Consider the following 7,800-nt stretch of genomic DNA (forward strand, 5'->3'; position numbering starts at 1 on the left):
GTGAACACAAATTTTTAACAAACTGAAGAAAAAGAATTGGATTTTTCTTTTATTAATATGCTTTATGAAGGATTGTGTTTGTATTTAAAGTTGCTATTTGATTAAATAAGAAAGTGTGTGTGAGAGAGAGAGAGTTACGTTGCACTTAACAGAAAGTTAGTCATTGATCATTCTCAAGATCTTTAATCTTGCTATCTTGATCTTTAGTCTTACTATATACATTATTTCAAAACATCCAAAGAACGTCCACATACATTCATCATTTTGGTCAAATTCATTTTACCTTTTAAAATATGATTTCTTTGGTAACCGAAATAAATTAAACAAAAAAAAAATAAAATAAATAAAATAAATAAATTGCTTAAATAGAGAGACAATCCCATTTAAAATTATTATTAAACTCCTTCTAAGGTGAAGGAAGCTTCACATGAGAAAATTGTAATTTCATCGTCATTTTTGCCATAGTGTCCGCCACTGTGTTTGCATCTCTCATAATCAAACGAAAATTAACACGCCAATTCCAATGCATGATATCTCTTATTTTGAGTACCAATTGATCTATAAACCCAAAACCATCTTGGTGATTAGTAACAAGATTAAACGCTTCCACACAATCTATCTCACAAATAAAATCTCATTAACCCACATCCCAGACTAAGAGATATCCTCTCCAAATAACAAACAATTCCCCTTAAAGAATACTATTACTCTCAATCATTCCCAAACACCCCATTTATCAACTTCTATTACAATTTCTAATAACACAAGCAAAATCAATACTATCACCCGAACCAAGATAACTAGCATCACAATTAATCTTGAAAGTACTAATGGATGAGGGATTCTAAAAATTATTTACGTTATGTTTGGTTGGAATGAAAAAAATAGAGATGAAGAAAATAGAAAGGAAAGAAAAGAAAAGAAAGAAATTGAGTGGATTTTTATTTTCTTTAGATGTGTTTGGATGGAAGAAAAATAAGAAGGAAAGAAATGTTATAAAAAGACAATTTTACCCATATATTATAATATATATTAAAAAAGTGAAGGAGTAGTATTGGAAGTAGAAAGAAAAATGTTAGTTTTCTCTCCATTTTCTTTCTAATGTTTGAGAGAAAAAAATTGGTAGGCCCCGCCAGTTTTTTTCCATCCATTTTTTCCCTCTAATTTTCCTCCTCAACCAAACAATGGAAAATAATCATTTTCCTTCCCATTTTCTTTCCTCCCTTTTCTTTCCTTCCATTTTCCTCTCAAACAAACATAGCATTAGAGTAGAGGGAATGAACATACGTTGTAATTCAAAAATATTCCTAAACTCCTTTTCTGAAATTAATGCCAGACAAATCTTTTTTTTTTTTCGGAGGCCAAGTTTCATGAGAATTAAAGATGTCATTATTCCTTACTTGCTATATCCACCAAAGTTCCGAAAAAAATTTGAACGGATGCTCTCTGCTATGATACAAGAACCAGTTCTTCAAATCCAAAGGATGACTAGAAATATCCAACATATGCCATACAAGCTGAACTTTTAGACAATCCCGAATGCAATGTAAACCGATTCCTGCCTAGAAAGATATATTGGGCACCTATCCGATGACGACATCCCTCTTCTGAAACGAAAACTTACAGTAGGAAGAGTCTCTTTAAGACACAACCAAACCAAAAACTTGTGCTTTTTCGGAGCAAGTTGGCGCCAAAGCCAAAGCCAATTCTCCCGCTCTTTCCAGCCAAACAGTTGCTTACACAATCACAAGTAACCATTGCGTGAGTCATCGACTTTGACAGGAAACTCAAACCAATACTAATCCACTTCAGAACTTGCTTGCACATCTGGATTGTAAGAGAGAATATTATTTTTAAGATTTTGAGATAAAGGACAATAAAAAGTATCCAAATGCCACTTACCAACCGACCAAATATCCTGTATACGAAAATTCGAATAAGAAATGTGAATATAATCTATTTCATTAGACAGTGTTTCTCTCCTCCAGTTAGAAAATAAAAAATCCTTCTGTATATAAGAAAAGAAAAAGAGAATTAGAAGAGAAGAACATGAGAGATAACAAAAAAAAGAGTGAGGATAGTTATTGGTTATTAATAAAAATGAATCTACACTATTAGTTAGTTACAAAATCCTACTATATATAACAATCTAATGATAGGTGGCACACTCTTAAGTGTATAGAGAGTCTAACTAACTTCCAGCTCATATAACTAACTCTCAGCACACTTAACTACTCTATACTCTATCACAAACATAACACTATCCTCGAAACTTTAATCTAAGAGTTGTAAACGATAGAATTTCGTTACTGACACCCATGACTTTTTTTTAAATCAACATTATCTTATATTCTGAAATTACACAACATATAAAGCCGTCATTTCAAAAAAGTGCTGCATCTATACACATGTTGGTACTATTTGTGAGATCCCACCATTGGTGTCATTGTCTTATATATACAGTGGTAGTAAATTAATAAACATGGTGGAATGGGCTAGCTGCTCATAATAACCAAGTCATTTATCACACTGCCATTGTCTACCCAACATCTTCATTATCATCATCACTCATCTTGCTACCTATGTCTTATTTCTAATACATTTATTATATACTTGCCTATTACTCCTAATTAAGTATTTCATTTAACTCTCAAAATATTGTTACAAACATTTCCGCTATTATTTAAATAGAAAAGAAATAAGATTTTCGTGAACAATGACCTCGAAAAGACAACGAGGCCTCTGTGCCAAAAAAAAAATCAATGTTATTTTTTTTGACACAGGAGCTAATCAGTCCCAAAAAAAATTATCAGGGGCCGGATTGGGTGTTTTTTTTTTCTTGGGGGCCTCGTTGTCCTTTCGAGATGATTGTCAGGGACGGATGGGATATTCACTCTATTATTAATTAGTAGTAGTAGTGGTACTTTTTGGTTAGGAGTACTTATTGAATGGTACTAATACTACTAACTATAGCACAACACTTTTATGATGAGTGACGTCTCCTCATCATGTTACTCAAAACCTTGGGACATAATCTGAAAATCATGTATTAGATTTAGATTTTGCTGAATATAAATACATGTTAGCTAGATTATTGCTATATATGCCTATATATGGCGCAGCATTCTTGTAATGCATATGGATGGACATTTTTTATTTTATTTTATTTTTTACCACTTACTCGTTGAAGAAGCGCAGGACCACCTTGTTCAAGTCTGTTGTAGACATTCCCATGTGAAGAGATACAAGAGAAGCTGCAAGTACATAGTTTGAGGAACCTAAGCAAAACAATGGGACAAATACTTGTATATATTTAATCCATAAATTACGTCACCACCTATATATTTTTACTGTTTAAGTTTTAATTTAGATATTTTTAGGGTTAAGTATGATTTTGGTTCTTAAAATAGGGGTCGAAAATTTTTTTCGTCCCCAATTTTTTTTGCATATAAAATCGTCTCTAAGATTTAATTTAATTTTAAAATCGTCTTTTTCACCAAAATTTTAGTTTTTATTACTAAACTACCCCTAATTAAAAAAATTATAAAATAAAAAAAAAAGAAAAAGAACACAGGAAAAGGGGAAGGACAGAAAGGAAGAAAAAAAAAGGGAAGGTCGGAGGGGAAGACGAAGAAGGGGGGAGAGTGAGGGACGAACGGACGTTGAAGCCAGCAGATCCCCGCAGGTGGATGTTGCGCCCTGCTCGCCATTTCTGCTCCTCCTTCTTGCTCGGTCGCCGATCGTCCCTGATTGTTGCCAGTCGCCGCTGCTCTTTGTCACTTGCCATTGTGCTTTGCGTCTTTGCCGGTCGTCGCTGTGCTTCCGTCCTCGTCGCTGGTCCTTCCTAGGGTTCCAATTTTGCTTCTGATTTGTTGATTTTGTTAATTACATTGTTGATTCTTCTGTTAATTATACTGTTGAATTTTTTTATTTGTGGATTTGTTAATTTTGTTAATTACATTATTTCTGATTATGATTCTATTATTTTTGTTGATTCTAATTTCATTCTGCTTTCATAGTTTTTTTGCTTCTGATTCTGATTCTATTATCCATTATTGTTATTGATGCTTCTAGTTGCTTCTGTTTCTATTTCTTTCATTATCCATTGCTTTTGTTGTTGTTGTTCTTTGGAGTTGAGAGAGATAGTGATGGAGATTTGTTTTTGAATGCAAATTTTTAAACCAAGTTAAATCTTAGAGACGAATTCGAATGCAAAAAAAAAGTTGGAGGACGAAAAAGTTTTTAACCCCTAACTTAAGGATCAAAATCGTACTTAACTCATATTTTTTTAAAAAATTTTCAGATAATTTTTTTATATTAAATATTGACTATAATATTAACTCTCAAGACTTTCTGTTTTTTTTTTATTTACCATTTTATCTTAAAAAATAGATATATTGAATATATGTAGAAAACATGTAATAAGGACTATTTGTGAGTTGTGAGAGAATGATGGGCCTTTGCGGTGGAGGGAGAGAACAATAGCCACCCCATGTGTTAAACTTGAATGCTTTTTTATTCATTAGTGAATGTTGTCACATGAGTAATAAGAAGAAGCAGGAAACATCTATTGAAATTCCAATAGAAACAAGACAACACATTACTGTGCCTCTTCAATGCATTAGTGTTTGTATGTAGTAGTCAAGTTTGAAGTTTGAAGAGAGAAACTGAATCAATGTCTCTGATCTCTAGGGTTGTTGTGCTATGAAGAAGAATTTATATGGGACCAATAATAATAATATGATTTCAGTAGTTTTAAATTTTCTTTAATTTTCTCTAGAATCATAAAGGCATGGGCACTCATATGGCATGTTTCTAGTTGCTATGTTCGGTTAAAGAAGTTGAACAAATGATATAAATGTATCAATACTATAATGAATGTCGAAGATTTTTGTTTTTGTTTTTATTTTCAATACACAACATAAATATAAAAATATAAATTTTAAGTCTTCCTTTTTATAAAGGTTTAAATAAAAAAAAAATACACAACATTCACTAATAAAATGAGTATTCTTAAACATATATAATTCCGTGTTTTTCAAATTTAACACGTACATTTCCAAAAACGTGTGTATTGTGGGGGACAAATTAAATAGTTGTTTTTTGACTTTGAAACTTCGAATTCCTATAATAGAGTATGTAACATAGACATCGACATAATTAAACTCTCATTTTTTAACACATAAATTATATCTCAGCAAAGGGAACGTTGAGCGTTTTGGTGATCAATTTAGTGCATATGAATAGAAATCATGTTAGAAAAATCTGTTGAAGGGTTTTTCATTAAGTGAAGAGATTATCTGAATAAAAAGATTTCATATTTTTCAAAATGAAAAGACATGTCCCCAGAAACCTTGGGCCACAGCTGCCCCTAACCCACCTGCGAAGCTGGGCCATATCACGAGTCAACCATTCATAGTCTATAAGATGTTAACTATTTAATCGGGATTCGTATGCCACATTATAAATAAAATAATCTATTATCAGAAATAAATTTTTAAATGAAACTTCGATCGACGGCTACAAATTAGTCTTTAATTTGTCAGACTAAAAAATACTATAAAAAAATATTAACTACTTAATTAACTTGAGTTAATCGAATAATTAATTTATTTATCTAAATTAAGCAAATAATGAAAAATTTAAATATTATTTTATATATACAATATTTTATTAAATTCTTGAACTATTGAATTAAAAACTACTATAAACAAATATTAACTACTCAATCTTGCATGATATTTATCATTTATCATGATGCTCGTTTTTTTCCATAGTAATTTTTAACACAAGCACACGCATATCTCAAAAGTAATTTTACTTAATTGAGGTAGAATCAACTATTATTATTGTTGAGTTTTAAAAAAATAATTAATTGATAATAAATAAATATTATTATTAAAATTAAAAGTCAAATTATGTGTGTAATCAGATTTTTTTTTGGTATTAAGACGGGGTCAGAGCTCAAAAAAAAAAAAATTACACTAAGATTAAACGAGGCAGAGATGTCCCTTGTTCATCATCTACTAATAATCTAAGTACCTCTCTAGAGGAGTATCCCAAAAGTGAAATCCTGAGTCTAGATTCAAACTTTTGCGGCCAGACAATCTGCACATATATTGCCTTCTCTATAAATATTCACAAAACTAATTTGCCGCATCTATTGTGCAATAATTCATAGAAAGAAAACTGACCTACTAACAAGCCTAAGGCCCATAAGCTTTCTCTCTCATGATTCAAAAAAATGGTTGTTAATCACAAATTATACCAACACTTCTCATCAGAATCAAAAACAAGCTTAAGGTCAAGTAATGATACAAGCCTAAATTCACATCATTTGTTCATGGCCTATAGAATTAGTAACTAATTAAGATTGGTTGCTTCATTTTCATCTGAACTAAACTCAAATCAACCGAACCAATTTTTTCTCTTCTTTCTCACCCACGTAATTACTCCCAAGAGTAAGCAAGAAAATGTAGTTCTGATTAGAGCTCAAATAAAAAAGAAAAAGAGTTTACCAAAATCAAGAAACAAATGAAAAGAAGAAAAATGTCAGAAATTAGGGTACCAAAAAGCAACGATCAAATTCAAAGTTATTCATAAGATTATTTTCATCTTTATACTTCATAAATTGCTTGTTAAAAATACTTTCCTCCCTCAAGCATCAAACTAAAAAATTGAAGAAAGTCAAGATTATGAAACTCTGCTGTGTATCAAGGGTCAAGAATTAAACTTGAAGCCAAAGTTTTGATATACGGCTCATATCCTTGAAGAAGATTGAAAAAAGATAAAAGAGAAGAAGCAAGGTTTGGTTGCATGTTTGTTTTAATCAATACTATTGATTTTGGAAAGAAGAAGTCAACATGCTGAAACCTAGGTTCAAGTTTTGAAAGCTTTACTCCTCTATTAAAGGGATAAACGTCTAGAGATTGATTCAAGGAGTGAGAGTACAAAGTTTAGATTTCTATAGCTTACAAAGTTATACCTTCTTCTCCTTCATGGTTCTCTATTGAATATTCTACTTTCTCAGTTTTACCTTTCTTTATTTCAATGGAAAAAAGCATTAATGCGAGAAATTAAGAAAAAGCCATTGAGAGAAAGGAAAAAAGAGTTAGACTTGAAGAAAAGCTAAATATTTATTTAAGATATCCTTTGAATGTTTTTCTTATTTTGTAATCATGATCCTGACGGAATTTTTTTACTAAATTGGGTGAGCACTTAATAGTTGAAAATTTAGGAAGTCAACATAGTCAAATATAACTTGGCTAGAAACTGGGTTTGTCCCAGATAAGATTGGGTTGAATCATAGAAAAATTGGTGTTTGTAATCTCTGAAAGATAGTAAAAATTTCACCACAAGTTATGAAGGAGACTGGATGTAGGTCACATTGTACATGGTGCCTGAATTAGGATATATGACTGTGTCACTCTTCCTTCTTTGTTCTAATTCTGGTTCTATTTTTCAAGAAACAAATTAAAATTGTCTCCTATTTATTCCATTCACCAAGACGTCACAGCAACTCTGCTCCTATATAATTCTGTTTTGACTCCTCTATCAACCACATATAAAATAAAAGTGTCTCCTGCATTTTTAACAAAAGTAGACTTTACAGATTGTCTAAGTTCCATCCACTTTGAAATAAAAGCAATTAAAATAAAAAGAGGCATAAATTTAACCCCCCTCCTTCTCTAAGCCATTAATAACCATCAATTGGTATCAGAGATTAGTCTCAAGACATCAAGCTTCACAATCACAGCTCGAAACAAAGATCAGATGGCCAACAACATGGGATCCAATATT

The sequence above is a fragment of the Arachis duranensis genome, chromosome 6 (assembly GCF_000817695.3).
Source record: "Arachis duranensis cultivar V14167 chromosome 6, aradu.V14167.gnm2.J7QH, whole genome shotgun sequence".
In the NCBI taxonomy this organism is placed as follows: domain Eukaryota; kingdom Viridiplantae; phylum Streptophyta; class Magnoliopsida; order Fabales; family Fabaceae; genus Arachis; species Arachis duranensis.